Raw genomic sequence first — 18,097 nt, forward strand, 5'->3', positions numbered from 1 at the left:
TTAGAAAAAAATTCCAATGATGCAACTTGGATTTTTGGATCGCTAAAACTTATTAATACGCGACCTGAGGATTTTTTACGCAAACAGATTTATTTATAGCTATTTTCCACCTTTACTTTCATTTCTCTACTAACATTTCAATATTCAACCTCTTTATTTATAACAAATATTTTTCCACTTTGCTCGCGTTCAATACTTGAATGTTCATTTGCACGGAATACATAAACGGAAACTTATCGACAAATCTGACACATGTATCGCGTTTATATCTCAAACATTCTCACGATTTGAAGATGTATCCGTCAACGAGGATCCCGAGAAGCGCAGTTGGCGAACGATCGTGCTCTTCAAACGGACAGGGAGATACAATTTGGAGAAGATCGATGGATGTGGGAACAGTTGGATAGAAGCGATCGTTGTAATTAATCGATTCGATAAAATGCAAGAGGAATACCGCGCAGTCGGCGGTCTTGATCTTATTGCTTTGACGAGGCCGATGCTTATGCGTTGTTAGATGTTACATACAGGTATTTTGTAATCCGACTTTCTGCAATCTGTGTTACGTGTATTTCGATCTTCCTCGTCCGGGGAAGATGGATCAATGGATGTACCGAGATCGAGTGCATCGACTACTGTAATTCCACAGAGCACAGTAATTTATTACGATTATTTTAATTCAGCTTTATCGTTTTTAACGATTAATTAACATCGTGTTCCGTTCTCGAACCCATTAAACGAGTCGCCATCCAAAGTTTCATTAAAATCCGTTTCATTTGATTCGATCATAAAATCTAAATGATGATCGAATCAGTGATTAAAAATCTCTCCATAATAGCCATTATAATAGCCAAACATTTCTTCTTTCCTCTTCTCTGCAACAATTTTTCTTAATTTTTCTTGAATTCCAATAATTTGCAATCCTCCATAGAGAATAATTTTATCACAGTGAAACGATTAGTAGGATTATGAATTAATATACGATTATATTAAGATAAATAAATGTTAAAAATTATGGACTAAAAATAGTGAGTCTTAAGAGAATTTCTCTATCCAAAAGTTAAGAATAATTGTTCCACTCGGTTAAATGAAGTAATAACTTCATTTAATTTCTAATGTAAAGTAAAAATTTTTTCGTGAAATTGATATCGTTATTTTATATTACTCCGATTATTAGAATTCCAAATTTTACAAAAATAAATCCTATATAAATATTTCCATATCTTGTTACCTAAAAGCTCAAAAAGCGTCATCAAATAAAACAGTAAAAACAGTGTCCATAGCTTCATAAAACTCGAAAAATTCATTCGCACAAACGCTTCATCCTCCATATCTCGAAAAGAGAATTTTTACAAAAAAAAAATAAAATTTTGAGAAAGCCTACTAACGCTTCATCCGATTAAAATAAAACTTTGAAAACTCTTGTGCATAACCTCGTAAAACTCGAAAATTTCCATTTGTGCAAAGACGAACACAGGCCTATCCCAAAAGAAAAAAAAAAGAAAAAAGAATAATGTCCTTTCTGTATAAGCACGATCACATCTCCTTCTCTCTTTTTCTGATATTTATCCTCGCCAAATTATTTTTACCAATTCCTCCTCTTCCTTACTTTTATCAATTCCTCCTCCTCCTTATTTTTATCAATTCCTTTATCTCCTTATTTTTATCAATTTCTTCTCCTTCCCAAATTTATCAATTCCTCTGCCTCGTAGCGTCGGATTATTTTTAATCGGATACAATCGGAAATATCTGCAAGGATTAAAGAGAAAATTTGGTCGGAATTTCCATTAGATTGGACGATTTAGAAAAAAAAAGACGAAAGAAAAATAAAGGGGCAAAAAAGAAAGAAAAAAGAAGGAAAACAACATCCCCCTTTCTTCAATTTTAATAATTCCCCTTCTCCTTATTTTTATCAATTCCTCCATCTCCTTATTTTTATCAATTCCTCCATCTCCTTATTTTTAGCAGTTGCTTCTCCTCCTTATTTTTATCAATTCCTCCTCTTCCTTATTTTTATCAATTCCTCCTTCTCCTTATTTTTAGCAATTTCTTCTCCTTTTTATTTTTGTCAATTCCTCCTTCTCGTAGGGTTGAATTAGTTTTAATCGGATATAGTCCGAAATATCTTCGAGGATTAAAAAGAAAATTCGGTCGGAATTTCCATTCGATTGGACGATTTAGAAAAAAAAGACGAAAGAAAAATAAAGGGCGAAAACAACATTTCCTCTTTCTTCATTTTTATCAATTCCTTCTCCTCCTTATTTTTATCAATTCCTCCTCCTCCTTATTTTTATCAATTCCTCCTCCTCCTTATTTTTATCAATTCCTCCTCCTCCTTATTTTTATCAATTCCTCCTCTTCCTTATTTTTATCAATTCCTCCTCTTCCTTATTTTTATCAATTCCTCCTCCTCCTTATTTTTATCAATTCCTCCTCTTCCTTATTTTTATCAATTCCTCCTCCTCCTTATTTTTATCAATTCCTCCTCTTCCTTATTTTTATCAATTCCTCCTCTTCCTTATTTTTATCAATTCCTCCTCTTCCTTATTTTTATCAATTCCTCCTCCTCCTTATTTTTATCAATTCCTCCTCCTCCTTATTTTTATCAATTCCTCCTCCTCCTTATTTTTATCAATTCCTCCTCCTCCTTATTTTTATCAATTCCTCCTCTTCCTTATTTTTATCAATTCCTCCTCCTCCTTATTTTTATCAATTCCTCCTCCTCCTTATTTTTATCAATTCCTCCTCCTCCTTATTTTTATCAATTCCTCCTCCTCCTTATTTTTATCAATTCCTCCTCCTCCTTATTTTTATCAATTCCTCCTCTTCCTTATTTTTATCAATTCCTCCTCCTCCTTATTTTTATCAATTCCTCCTCCTCCTTATTTTTATCAATTCCTCCTCCTCCTTATTTTTATCAATTCCTCCTCTTCCTTATTTTTATCAATTCCTCCTCTTCCTTATTTTTATCAATTCCTCCTCTTCCTTATTTTTATCAATTTCTCCTCTTCCTTATTTTTATCAATTCCTCCTCCTCCTTATTTTTATCAATTCCTCCTCTTCCTTATTTTTATCAATTCCGCCTCCTCCTTATTTTTATCAATTCCTCCTCCTCGTGTGATCGGATTAGTTTTAATCGGACATAATCCAAAATATCTTCGAAGATTAAAGAGAAAATTCAGTCAGAATTTCCGTTCGATTGGACGATAAAAAAAAGAAGTCGAAAAAACAATGAAAGGGGAAAAAGAAAGAAAAGAGAAGGGGAAACAGCCTCTTCTCTTTCTTCATTTTTATCAATTCCTCTCCTTCTTTCATTTTTATCAATTCCTCCTTCTCCTTATTTTTAGCAGTTGCTTCTCCTCCTTATTTTTTTATTTTTATTAATTCCTCCTCTTCCTTATTTTTATCAATTCCTCCACCTCCTTATTTTTATCAATTCCTTCTCCGTATACATACACGCACATATGTATATATCTGACAAGGGAAAATATTTACGGGAAAATTTCGCCCTGGGTGGGAGCCAGGTTCATGAATAATTTCAGTCCGCAGGAGACTCGTCAGCCGTCGGCCAGCCGCCCAGGGCGCTCGGTTCTAATTACGGCAACTGCAGAGCTCGTCTAAGCCCGGGGCGATCCCTCGGGTCAGTTTCCAACCCCCCTCCGGTTTTCCTACCCCAGCACAATTTCCACAGAGTCCACATCCCTTCCACGTCCGCTCTCTGAAACGCTGCTGTTGCCGCCGCCGCCGCCGCACCCCTCCTTCCTTCCTTCTCCACCTACAGCTCCCTTCACCACCACCTACCACCCTTCCTTTTGCCAACGTCGGTACAACGTCGGCCGGGATGCATGGTGGCGCGGCAACGGTAACCGGTTTCAAAAGTTTGAAAGCGTTCTCGTTGCTGCTGCTGCTGCTATGCTCGATCGAGGAACGAGATGTCGCGGAATAGCTATATGTATGTATATGTGCGTGTTTCGAACGGTAAATGTTGAATTTCAAAAGTGGTGTGTGAGAGAGAGAGAGAGAGAGAGAGAGAGAGAGAGAGAGAGAGAGAGAGAGAGAGAGAGAGAGAGAGAGAGGAAGTTCGATTTTTGTGATTGTTGTTGCAGTTTTTGTTATCGGTTAATATTGTTGTTCTTTTTTCTTTTTTTTTTTAGAGTAAGGTATCAAGTGGATTTCATTCAACTTTATACGAGAGGTCGATGGTAATTAGAAGGGATGATAATTAGAAGAGGGACGTAGCTAAGAAAAATTTTTTACACTTCAAATGGAAAGGAGTTTTGGAATGGTTCGAAATCGAGATTCGAAATTGTTGAACGGATTGCGAAAATAAAACTATCAATTTATTTGCAAATAAGATTATATAATATATATAGGAAACACAAATTCTTCTAAACTAATAAAGATTCTCTTAATGCCATTACACCCATCAATGGATTTTTCGTTACAACGTTAAACATGGCACTCGACGAATCGAATGAATTTACATAACATACTAGTAGACACTACTTTCTTTAGTACATAATAATTTTTAGTCTATCGAATATATATATATATATGTATAAGACGATGATAAACACAAGTTGGAGCCATCGTCAGTCCATCGCCGTCTTGTACTTTCATAAAAATTTAACTACTATTATTAAAACCTATTATAAATCAAACAGAATGTCCAGAACGCTTATAAACAGAAAGAATATATACAAGAGAAAAGAAAGAAGAAAGGAAAAAAATGGAAATCGAAAATAATTTTACGACACAGCCATTCGCTAATTAAACCGGAGGTGCACGGAGGCCAACGATTCTCGAATCTCTCTCTCTAGCGCAGAATACACAGAACGTCAAAGCGTCACGGATCGGTCGTAATTGAAAGTTACTCGATATCGCGATTGTCAGACTCGTGACTGATGCGAGTCTCGCCACGGGGCTAACCGGATCTTCGTAGGAAAGAGCCCCGATACCCCCTGATCGATCTATCAGCCGGATCGATCGCGTGGAACGGTTAAAACGAACAAATTTCATGGTAACAGTCCTCGTGGCTTCGTTATTAACGATATTAAATGGATTGAGGAGGCACGCGGAAAACATGTACCACGTTGCAACCTCCTTTATCGAAGAATGTCCTCGTTCATTGCATTTTGCCAATCCTCGCACCGAGTTCCGCAATTTTAAACAGTGAAAAAAATAAAGAGTGTGGGAACCTTGATTGAGCATATTTCAATCTTTTATATGGAATTCTCGTTCATTGCATTTCCCCCTTCCCCGCTATCAGTATTTCAGAATTTCCGGAGGTTTAGAGAAACGGAAAATAATAAATGAGCTATACATATACGGAGGAAGATAAATATCGTACACGCATCGTTTCGTCATTTTCATGCACCATGGAGGAACACGCTTCCTACAACCGTGTTGCGGGCCACGGTTGAACCGTTATCTCGTTTTGTCACGGATTGCCACAGATTCCCCCCGGATGACAGGCCGGTAATTATTTCAGATAGCAGGGAATGTCTTAACGAACTGGAACGTTTCTTCAATAGTTCGTCGCTTCCAGAGAGCGTAGAGCTTGGAATCTTGCCCCGATACGGTACGATCGGTTCCGCTATAAAACTCTCACACGCGAGGAAATTTAAGAGCTAGTTGTCGAGCTTGTTCTCGTAAATTTTTCTCGAAATCACGAATAACACTTTTTTTATTTTCTTCTTTGCTTTTTGCTTCCTCTTTTCCCGTGTTTCTTTTATTGAAAATAATTGTTCGCGTCGAGGGAAGAGAGAAGAACCGTTAGACGAGTGTTTATCGATTCGTTAATTGACAAAGTCTGGATGCAAATCACGAATTTTTTCTATGTTATTAAAATAGCAAGAGAAATCTATTAAAACAAGAGTAACAAGTTTCCAATAGATCAATTTTTTGAATTTATTTTTAATAATAAATATTCGGCATGAATTTTTCTTTTTTTCATTTATAAATAATCATCTGTACTTCATATCAGAAATAACTAAAATATTAGAAAAATTATGACAATATCTTCAAAGTAATGATTAAAACGATTCAATAATCGTCTTGTTTAATCTCCAAGGGGAGGAATTGTGTTTGATTACACAAAACGTAACACCGTACACAGCCAAATGTTCAAAGCCTATGCAATTTCAGCTTCCCAATCTTCTTATATCATTCCTCGTTAATCACTGATAATCCATGAAACGATCGAGGGTTTATGCAAGGTATATCGAGTTACTTCTTGGCACTGTATTAGCTCTCGAAAGTGGATTCCACGCGGCACAATATGTCACCGTTGGAGAACGCTAGATGCATAATTGATCGCAAGCATTGTTCGATGACGCCGGAATGCAAGTTACAATTGAGCAATTTCATTGTACCTTCGGTGTTCTGCAATCCTGTCGCCTCTGACCGTTCGAACATCGCCAACCCGTCGTTTCTTTTACTTCTTTTTAAAATTATGGAGAGATCATCGTGTTAACATTTCAGGTTTTTCTTTTTTTCACGTTTCCTTAAATATTTTTCCACGAAATAATATACGCTCATATACGTTGAACGATGAACCAATAGGTTAATCACGAGGTTAATCGCGATCAACGAGATAAATGCTTACTCGTCATCGCTCGATGCGTGATCGATTTATTTAAATTTCAATCGCGTTTTCATTAATTACGGAGAACGATTTTGACATTTGATGGATACCAAGACGCTTAATTGGTGGATAGATTTATGTTTTCGGGTATTGGCTCGTTAATTTATCGTGGATAAATCGTGAATGTTTGTGCATAAATTAGAAAACACAATAAAATGATATAAAATAATCTTTATTGTGTTCGAAAAAAAAATCTTCATTCTAATTATATAATATTATCAATAACGTATCGAATTTGCATAGACGTTTACAATCTAATCGCAACATTTCGTGAATTAATTAAGATTAAAAACGATATTGGAAAAGAAAAATAGAAATGAAGATAATTATTCCGAAAGGTAGGAAACTTTTGCTTTTTTTTCTCCAATTTGAGTATGTACGTATTAATTCTATCGTTTTATGCCAATTGTAAAGAACGAGGGAAGGTTGCGACTGTAGAAAGCTACGAGCTGCATAGAATTTCACTAAAGACGGGTTTAGCATTAGACGAGAGGTTTAAATTAGTGGCTGATGAGGAGAGAGGCATGTCGTGCGTTATCTGCTAACTATGTCTAAGCGGTAAATTCGCTAGATAGTTAATTGCCATGCAGTCAGCGCGAAAGTAAAACGATTGATTAGATAAATCACGTGATACGAAGATTGTTTTAGACCTCCAATTGCTATGGCATTTAATATTTATAGTCTCTCTCTCTCTCTTTTTCTCTCTTTCTTCTTTTTTATTAATATTGTTGTACGATAACGAAATTATAAATTTAATAATGTAATAGAGTAACGTTTAAACTTTGAAATGCTTGCGTGAAATGATTTATTATTTTAACTTTATTTTGAAAGGAAAACATAACAAAGGCGTAAAACGGAGCATGAAATACATTTATGGATTTCTCTATTCTTTTTTTGTGCATACCACAATAATTTTCACTACTTATGCTTATTATTTTTATTAAGAATATAATAAATGATGATAATATTATTCATAATGATCAAGAATTATACAAGTATCAAAAATTTAGTTTTCGATTTTTGAACAATAAAGAATTTCACGATAATTATTTAAAGAAGAAACTTTTTCACCGATTTTGATAATTTTTGGACATTAATATTTTGAACAATTCTTTTAAAAATGTATATTTAATTTTCGAGATATATATTTTATTTCATGGATTTGTGCAGTAATTATTTTGGTAAATAATTTTTGTTTCGAACGAAACAAAATATGTTATGTTTGTTTTTATCGAACCAAATCGTGGTTTGTATTCAATATGATTTTTCATTGAATTTATTCATTTTCGTTATACGTCTTAATTGTTTAATTGCTAATCATATGTTTACATATAACAAAGAATAAATAAAACAATTGCATTACGATTACGTACACAGAGATAATATAAAGAAAATAGAAAAAGTATAAGAGAAATTCTATATAATATTTTTTTTTGCAAATATATCGAAAACTACCGTAATTATATGCACAGGAAAAAATCGTTCAAAAATCGTAAAAATTTTCTTGAGTTCTTTTTTAAATAATTTCACGACGAATTAACGTTTCTATAACAAATTACACGCTCAAAAATTCCACTAAACATTTGTACCATCGATTTCACGTTATAATATCGAATAAAAACAAATATTTCATCACTCACCGTTTCTGACACGTGGGCTCCAGGTTGACGGTTGTTCTCGCGTCCACGAGGTCCCGAAAAAAAAAATCTTCCCGACTGCTCACCAAAAAAAAATAAACTCAACACTTGAACCCACACGGTGCAGGTATCGCGCAATAGATTGTCACGCACAGATCCACGTGGTCACAGTTCACGTGTTTTCTTTCGATATGTAAAATGAGCACGAACCGCACGTCACCGCAGCTTTAACGAGACTGAAGTGTCTTCGCCGGCGTCACCGCGTTCGCGCTACTTTCCCCACCACTCGTATCCCCACCACCTGCGGCTATCTCGACGTCAACCTTATCCCCCTTTCCGCCGCCGCTCTCCTGCAGCCGGCAGCGTTTCCCGTAAGCGCTCTGAGCTTGCAATCCTCTTCACCCTCGAGGTCACCCCACTCTACCGTGTGTCAATTGGCTTCAACCCCGTGGACGCCCCCCGGTCAATTCGATATTCGCGGTTATCATCGTTACAACTTTCAACCACCTTCTCTTCCACTATTTCTCTATTGCTAACTTACGCACGGTAAATGTTGAATAACTATTCCGAAATCCGATAGCAGGAATTGAAATTCGATCCCGATTAAGCAGCAAACGTTGCGTAAATACTGACTGATGAAATTTTATTTTAATATATATATTTTTTTTCTTTTCCACTCACTCCATTTCTACGCACACCAACAAACTACGAAGATAAATCTGGGCTTTGGTCATATCGAGATTAAATTTCAATTTCTAACTACCTTTATCATCATAATATTCGATCTATCTAATATTTATTATATTATATATTTTAATCAAAATATGCCAAACATACGTAGTGAAAAATCGTCGGCTTTATACGAAGTAGATATATTATTCGATTCTCGTGATATGTCGAGAAGAAATCCATCCTTCGCGCAGGATGAATAGCTTTTACGCAGTTGATCGTCCCGTGCACTTATCCAATCTTTTACTGTTCTACGTTTCAGATGCTTATCAGATTCGATCGCGACGTTTAGATCCATTATACGAGTTCGACGTACTACTTAGTTAGTTGCTTTTACAACACAACGTTCCGCGTGCGTAATTTGAACTCGATTTGCTCGTGAGGGACCGGCGGGAAAAGTGGGGTTCGGCGGGGGCAACTTTGTTGCGATGCAAATGAAATTTAATCAACGGAGAAACAACTTCATCCCGTTGCACGCCCGGGGTGTCGCGGTCTCCCCGCGTTTCGATCCCTTAATCCGATGTCTAGCTTCTTTAATTTAGATTATCGCGTTCGTCATCCTGTTCCTCGTTCTATTTCAACGGAGATCCTGGATTCTCTTCCTTTGGGCGTCTCGCGGCCTTTTCATAACCGCCCCGAGCTCCTCCGCTCTTCGAGGAGGTTGGTCTTCGTAGAACACTCGGACTTATCTAAGAATCGATATCGTTTTGTTTTTGCATAGCTCGTCGATACGATTCGGATACCTCTAGATTGACGTATACCGTATGAAATTTTTCTTCTCTCGAATGCCATTTTTTCTCGAAACAAATTATAATGTATAAGAAACATCGATTCACGGTTTTTTTAAAGGATCATATATCGTATTTATAATACATATGATTTTAGAACATAGTTTTCGCAATTTATTCATCTTCATAAAAAATTATGGATGGAGAGTTTCAAATCTGTCTTTATAGGTTTTTTTGTGTACATTCTTTAGTAACTTTTAAGGCAATTTCTACACGAAAATTATATAAATTTTGATTCCTCGGCGATTTTTTAGTATTATTACATACATGTGGTATAATAACTTTCATTATGCAAATAGATCGCAATAGATGTTTATATATTTATGAAAAATTTAAATGTACAGAATATATAGAAAATGCACGTGATATACGAAAATACGATCGTTTCATAAAAATTTCAATTTGCACAATCCCTCGTAAATAATATTAAAACCTTTAGAAACAACCCTTCCACCACGCACCAATTAACTCAATACATTGTTATTTACCTTTTTAATATTCCCCAAATTTTTACTCTTACTTTTATCATAGAGTACACGTAATATTTCCTTCATCACAATCAACAAAAAGGGAAAAGAAACGGAGACGCGAGACGATGACTCGGTATAATTTTTCCACCTTCGAAAATAATTTGCTCGATAAACAATTTAGATAAACGGTTCTGTCTATCTGCCCCCTTTCTCCCGTATTTATTACCGCTTCCACTTAACGTTATACTAATAATAATAATTTGCGAATCCACCTTCAAGTTAACTAATGAGATATTTAGTATGCACGGTATTGCCCACCGCCCCCTCCCTCCTCCCGGTCGTGCCCACCCGTTCATTTACCTTTTTTAAGTCGGTCAAAGGAGGAGGAGGAGGGGGAGAAAAGGAGGAGGAGGAGGGCAATGGTAATTGCACGCCGCCATAAATTATCCTCAAGAAGCATTGGACGTGCGTCATTACCGGCGAGCAGGCGATATTGTCGCGTTTCGGAGTGATATCGGCGCGAATAAAAGGAATCGATGATTTCACGATTGAAATTACTGGTGCGGGGAAGTGAGTTGTCCGGAAGATTTATATACGAAAACAGGATCGAGCACCCTACGGGCCATTGTATCTTATCACGGAAGGGGATAATCTTCGATCGAATTACTACTTTTTTTCTTTTCCACTTCTTCTCTCGTTGTACAAAAACTGTCTGTATATAGGGCTAATGTATTTTTCTTTCCCTTCTCCTTCCTTCTTCTTCGCCAGCACTGTTTACACAGCGATCGATCGAAAGATTCGAATCATTTTTGCACGTGTCCTTGGTATTTTGTTATTAACCCTTTATTCTTTCATTCTGTCCAGAAAACAATTCGCCACCTACACCTAACGACAGTGATAAACTTCAACTTATAAAATTCTTCTGTCAAAACTTCGAGCGCAAATTTCCCCTCCCAAAATTTCTCTTTCCAGTCTCTTCTCTGAAAATTTTACTAGCCAAACAACAACTAGATATTTCCAATATCTCTTCAAACTTGTTCTCCTCGTATCGAATTCTCTTGCAGACCGAGTACGGTCGAAAAATCACACGGGATGCGCATCGTCGCACGAGACAAAGGATAAAAGACAAATATAATCGGCGAAGGGGGAGGAGGGGTTCGAATAGGTGGATTCGAGGGCTCGTCGAATCCCCAGCTGGAGCTTTTCCAAGCGAAGGGCCGGCCACCTTCGTCGGGGTACTATACCTCGTAAAGTTGGAGTTGGTACTCGGCCGATACGATTGGCCATCGGCCATCGAGAATAATGGGGCAGTTGGCGAGGGCCGATATAAAGGGAGGCAAGCCTCTCGGTGTCCGTCGTATTCGAGCCGCCCCGGGCTGAAACGGCCACGGCCGACAACATCGTTCCAGAATGCCCGGGGCACTTCCAAACCCACCGGACGATGCTGCTCGCATACGTAAACGCTAACTTCGTCAGGGACAAAGTGACGCTCTCGTGTATACGTGCCACGAGTCGGTGGACACGTGAGGGGAGGGGAAGGGGGAGGAGAGGGAGGTTGTTACTTGGCCATTTCGAGTAACATTCGAAATCGTTGGGCATCGATCCGCGGCACGTTTTTTTTGTCCGCCTTTTTTGCCGCCTCTTGTCGATCGCTCGCTTCGGATCCTCGATCGAAGGGACGCGTTAAACCGGTGTCAGCAATCCGATTCCGCGATGATGATGCCATCTTCGTCAAAAAGGAAATCGTTCGTGGAAACGAGTCGATGTTGAGCGATTTTTTTTTTCAACGGGGGAGACGATTGGGTTTGATGGTGGGAAGGGAGAGGGGAGGAATGAGTTTTTGCTTTCTTTTCTTTTTTTCTTTTTTTTCTTGGTATAAAAGAGATCGAAGGAGAAAGGTTAAGGATGGAATTTGATGTAAAATTCGGCTGTATAAATGCGAGTATATTTTTTTTAAAGGGAATGTTGTGAAATGTATCCTTTTTTTTCCCTTTCTTGATCTAACATGCTTCAGGATGGGTATAAGCGAAAAAAGATCGAAGGAAAAAGTTTTTGTTTTATTTTATTTGAGATTGTGAGCATTTTTTTTTTTCCCCTTTTGAATTCTGAAGAGAAAAATATAACGAATGTGCTTTCTGTTTGTCGTTTATCGTATTGCGAAAGATTTTAAGTTTGCTACATCTGTTTAATAGAACATCGTAGAAAGGAGATCTTTCAAAGAATACCATAAAGAGCGCAGACTAATGAGAAAAGAATTAATTAGCGCGAATAAAGATGGTTTTGTATCAGTTTTTTTCCCTACTTATCTAATTAGGATGACTGAGTCAGAGCGATTCAGAATTCGTAATATCGAGTATGTCTGTGTTTGGTGTTCCAGATCTACTTGATCGATAACTTGTATCTTCTCTACTAATTGTAGAATTGTAGAACGAATCAGAGTTCTCCTCAATTTTTTTTTCTTTTACAAAACTTTTTCTGTTTTATAATTCAACATGTTATCAAGACCTATAATAATCCTTAAAATTTCCTAAATTTATTAATTTTAACAAAATTCAAACTTCTAACTTCTGTTCTTCTTTTCAAAATTACAGTTAAATATCTAAACGGTTTCTTTTCGTGTTCTAAATCTCAGAAATTCTCCTTCATCGTAATTCTTACTTATTTCTTCGTTTCTTTCATGATTTCTCTCTCGTCTCCGTCCACAAAAACGCAACAAATCGAGCGGATCGTTCTTTTCGAGCGCGAAGAGACGAATGTCGATTCGTTGAATCAAGTGGCGTTCGCAGTGATGGATCGATTCGTCTACGTTCGTACGCGATAGATCCACGATAGATCTCGTGGAAGATTGCAACGAGGGAAAAACACGATACGATTGCGCGTCGTTGCGTTATCTTTCTAATGGACTCGAGACGAGCACAGTTTACAGCTAGTTTTATCGGAATCGTCGTCGATTTATTAGCCATCTCTTCGTATCCATCTCTTTTCCCTCAATCTTTAATAAATTTATAGTTTCTATATATATATATATATTCAGGTATTCATTCGTTCGCTTGTTCGACTCTTTGGAGGGAAAAACTTGATGCACGGTTATACCATGTTGTAACTCGTTAAACTCTTGTAGTACTCTTTACCTTCCCCGAGTACCTTCGTAAAATTAGTGTTTATATGCCTTTGTCAATGATCCGTCCGAGGTTTAACTATATATATTTGGAATATTTTATTGAATGCTATGCATTAAACAGGAACTGTTTAAAGAAAACGAGCCATTGTTTCGTTTAGTTTTGAATCATTCGACGCGTTCGTTTAACAACTTCCCACAGGAAGTTATTATCCTCGTTGAAGAAAAACAAGAATTGCTTGAAGAATTTTCCATTTAAAGAAAATTGAAAACCAATCGAAAATCAATTTTATACCATATTTAATTTTTTTCCTCTTTTCGCACAATTCCGTTTGATTCAAGTACCGTCTCGATCTTCCCCAATCAACCAAACAACACGTCGCCGATAATTCATTCTAATTGCATAACGAAAATTACGAATACATCCGCCTCTATACTTCTCACTCTCGTGCAGGATTAGAAAAAAAAAAAAAGGAGGAAAATCCTGTATTGTCAAACCCGTATGCATCTACGATCTCTGAGACGGATATGGTCGCAACGAATGCGTAATTCTCGTTGTCGAAGATGACGAAGGAGACGAGGAAGGACGCACGCACGTACACCGTGGCGAAGTGCATTCGTTGAGTACGTAGACGGGGAGTGGGGGACGGTGGAGGACGACGAAGAGGAGGAGGAGGTCGAGAAGGAGAGTAGGAAGGCGCGGGCATAATGGTGGTGGTCACATGTCCCCCGGCAACTTTCTTGCCTCGTCCGCGGGAGAAAAGCAAAGAAAAGAGACGGGAGAACGATGGACAGGACAGAGACAACGCGTTCGCGATGAAGGAAGATGAAAATAACGCGATGTTTTTGTATCATATGATATATATATATACAGAGCAGTGAGAGCCCGAGGCGTCCACCAGGATGTAACGAGGAGAGTCCGAGTGTTGCCCGTGGCTCCATATATTTTAGGGAGAAGTGTCTCCCTCCCTCCTTTGCCCTCTGGTTTGGCCCTACGTGTCTTTGAAACGGGTCGTGTCGTGCCCAAGGCGAGAACCTCCTCCTGTCTCTTTCCTCCTTTTCTCTCTTCCACGATTCCGTTTCTTTTCTTTTTTCTTTCCTCTTTTTTTCATTTTCCTTCCTCTCTCGTCCTTTCCCTCTGTCCTTTCGTAGTTCTGTTAATGCTAGAGAACCGCGGTACAAGTCCTCGTCCACGCGAGTCAAGGCAATTAAATCGCGTGTTACGTATGCGTTTCTTTTTGCGCGCATCTCGTTTCATGTGTGAATGCTGGTTGGAATATTATTTAATCAGTGTAAGACGTCACATTTATATGGAGTTTACTGAAATCGATATTTTATTGGACGCTTGTTTTTCCTCTTATAACAAAGAGGTCGTTGCTCCTACGTGATTTCTTTCGATGTCCACTTTTGAATCATGGAGAGAGAAAAAGAGAGAGAAATAATCAATCTTTCTTAAAATTCTTTGTCTTTGAACGAAAAAATTTTTCGAGGATCCAGCTAAGTGACGTTTTCCTTTCTATTTGCTGATGTAACGATGATGATCGTGCATCGTTCTCATGGATGCTATTTTAATCCCTGATTTTTTTTTCAATGATGGAGGAATCGATTGATGAGTCGAGTCTGGATCGGTGGACCGAAAGTAAAGACATCAAGTGCCAAGAAAGAGCGGAGAGACCGAGTGCATTCGACCCCCTGGAACGCTCCAAATGGTTAAAAAACGTTGACAGAACGATTTCCAGTGGTCCGTCCAATGAAGTCACGAAGCATTAAATCCGATTTGCAGGATACAGTTCGCGAAGAGCATTAAAAAATATCCCCTGTGGGGGACCACTGTCTCGAGACTCCCAAATCCCTTCTGAAATTTCTCTTCTGAAATTCGAAACGAGCTGCGTATAAAATATTAAGAGTGATAAAAACTTGATGGTTGTTTAATCGCCCCCTTTCCTCGAGATCTTTTTTAAAAAAAAAGGGATCTACCAATTTTGTGCATCCATGCACAATCCAATCTTATTCGAATTCAAATCTATCGGCAGAAGACGGTTTAAATATAAATCCAACAAAATAAATTATAAATAGACTCTGGATTCGAAGCTTAACCGCTGTTCCATTGAAATACTACTAATTTAATAATTGAAGTTACGAATAAAGTAATTAATTCCATAAATTACTTCAACAATTTATTGTTCAAAACACAATAATAGTAACCGGCCGAGACGAAATCACATCGACTGCGATAGGCGAACGAACAAATCAATCGTTTAACCATTTTAACGAGTAATTTTACTCAAAGTGACTTTACTCGAAATTTTTTAACTAGTTCTCGACATTTTCAACGGATTTAACGGGTCAACTCCGCTCGCCCACCGTTGATGCGCATCGACGGCTGTGCACCACGTTCTCGCTTATGTACGTGGAACGTAAAAGAAGGAAGGTGGCGAACTCTTTCTCTTTCTCTTCGGCTGGTTACGTGACCTCTTGTGGGTGTATGTTTAACCTTTTCGATGGCAGTCGGCAAAGAGAGGAGTATGGTCCCCTTGCCCCCCGCCGCCACCCAACCGCCCCCACCCCGGATACCGAGACTCGACGATCACCCACGCAAGCGAATGTAAATTACCGGAGGCTGTGAATCATTTTGAGAAGATTCCAGACAGCCCCCGGGCTCCTTCTCTTCGAGTCTGCCTGCGATACCCCTCTCCCCTTCTCTCCCTCTCCTCCTCCTCCTCTTTCACCCCCTTCTTCGCCTTTTTCTACGTCCTCATCGAGAGTTGTCCTCGTTCAATCGTCCTATCTCGTCCTCGTCTAGCCTTCGTCGGCTTACGTAAGGTAACCGAATGCTTCCTGAGAAAAGGCAGCCCGGCTCCCATAGATGGCCGTGGGATGTGCTCTGGGCCTTAACTCCCACCTAGCGCGATCGGGCCCCGCCAATAACGTTTATTAACCGCCTTGGGCCTCGCTCTTTCTCCGCGCGCGTCCTCACGAAACCCTCATCGCGGCTTCCACGATTTCCATCGTGGAATTCTTGGCAGAAAGCGGGGACACCGGTTGTGAATATAATCGTATATATATATATATATATTTGTTTGAAAATCTGAGGTTATATATCGTCTTGATGGAAATAAAATATTGACTTTTTGGTTGTAAATATTAGATGAATTTCATAAAATCGATTATTATCAAATAATTGTGGACGTTTGTTGCGGAAAATTTGCCTTTTAAAAATTTTTTTGGATTTATTTTGTTGCGTTGTTGCGACAATTTAAGTTTCTCAAGTCACAAGTTCATTTTAATCTTTCGAGCGAGAATGTACATAATTTCAAACACAACGAACGATTAAATTCGTTCGGATAATGCGAATGGAGTTTACGAGTTTTCTAATTTGGGATCCTTTTCAATTGATTACGGTTTAGAAATATGATGATTACTCTTTTCGTAATACGTGGAAGCTAAATGTTACTCGATTTACTCGCGCGAGGGTCATGCTACTTAAGGAGTTGGATTAGTGGAAGCCACGTATAAGTTTCAGACACGCCACCATCAAAGATAACAACTTGTCAGAACGATCGTGATCACGCTATTATATTAGACGAGAATCATCTTACTATACGCATACACACACGTAGAAGATGAGATATCGCTTCCTCTTCTTCCAAGATTGCATGAAAAATTGCCACGATAGGCAGATCACGTGGAATCGTTATAAAAATTCTAATTCAAACCTAATTCATGCATGAACGAAAGCAATCCGTATAATCACACGATTATTGATGGACAGGATGGACGGTGTAATCTTCGTGTTTCGATATTTTTTTTTCACTCGCTTGTCGCATTAACGATAATTTATCGACCATTATAAAACGAATATAAACGCGATTGGAACCGCGTAACAGTATCCCGGCATCCGTGCATTGTTATTCGCACGCGAGGATTAAACGAGATTAACGAACCTCGTGAATTTCAATAATTCTCGTTTCCCCTATCGTTCGATATCGACCCCGAATCCGATTTGATCGAGTTTCCAATGATGATTATCGAATTTGGGACGAATGTCGTTCGTCAGTTTGAAGGGTTAAAGTTGGCGGAGAAAGGCAGAAGTTCGTTCGAGGTCAGTAAGTTTGAAAGTCGTCGGGTATCTCGTCTTTCTCTTCTTCGCTTTTCAATTCGTGGTTTTCTTGTTTTCATTAAGACGAGATCAATAACACGATTTAAAATGGATAAATTATTCATAAGGATTATTTATCGTACAATTTTTATTTTTTGGAACACTTTCCATTTGCTTCTATTTTTTCTTTTTTTAGATATGATTTATAAAGGAAAGATTTGTATAGATGTTGATTAAATAAAAGCTGAGGCTAAAAAAAGCAAGTCGTCTAAGAATAGAATAATCGTGACTGAAACTTTCCTTTTCAAATTTATCATTCGTGGTTTTACTCGATTGATGCCGGTAGCAATATCTATAGTCTGATTACAGCAATTCGACAGTATCATTCCATTTGTCAATTAAATATCAATCAGAATGCGTTTCAAAATATATTACTTTGAAATTTTTATTTTGTTCAACGTAGGATTTTCTAAATCCGTTCAAAAGAATAAAATATAAACGCGTTAATCAATATTCTCTCAGCGAATAGAACGTTAAATAAAAGTTTAAACGTTAAATCTTGCAAGCGGTATAAAACGTAGAAATCGTCCAATTGATTTCTACGTTTAATACG

The 18,097-nt window shown here is 37.9% G+C and overlaps 1 protein-coding gene across 2 annotated transcripts in view; it reads right to left on the reverse strand.

Moving 5' to 3' along the window:
* LOC107999225 (BTB/POZ domain-containing protein Tiwaz) overlaps window positions 1-8,538 on the reverse strand; it is a 39,876-nt gene extending 31,338 nt beyond the window's left edge. The window contains exon 1 of one of the 2 annotated variants that reach the window (XM_028667472.2): window positions 8,284-8,538. The gene's annotated coding sequence lies outside the window, so the exon portion shown is untranslated. The remainder of the gene's footprint in view (window positions 1-8,283) is intronic. The other variant, XM_062077194.1, reaches the window with a different exon arrangement.
* Between the last annotated feature and the right edge of the window lie 9,559 nt (window positions 8,539-18,097).

The sequence above is a fragment of the Apis cerana genome, linkage group LG7, assembly GCF_029169275.1.
Source record: "Apis cerana isolate GH-2021 linkage group LG7, AcerK_1.0, whole genome shotgun sequence".
Taxonomy (NCBI): domain Eukaryota; kingdom Metazoa; phylum Arthropoda; class Insecta; order Hymenoptera; family Apidae; genus Apis; species Apis cerana.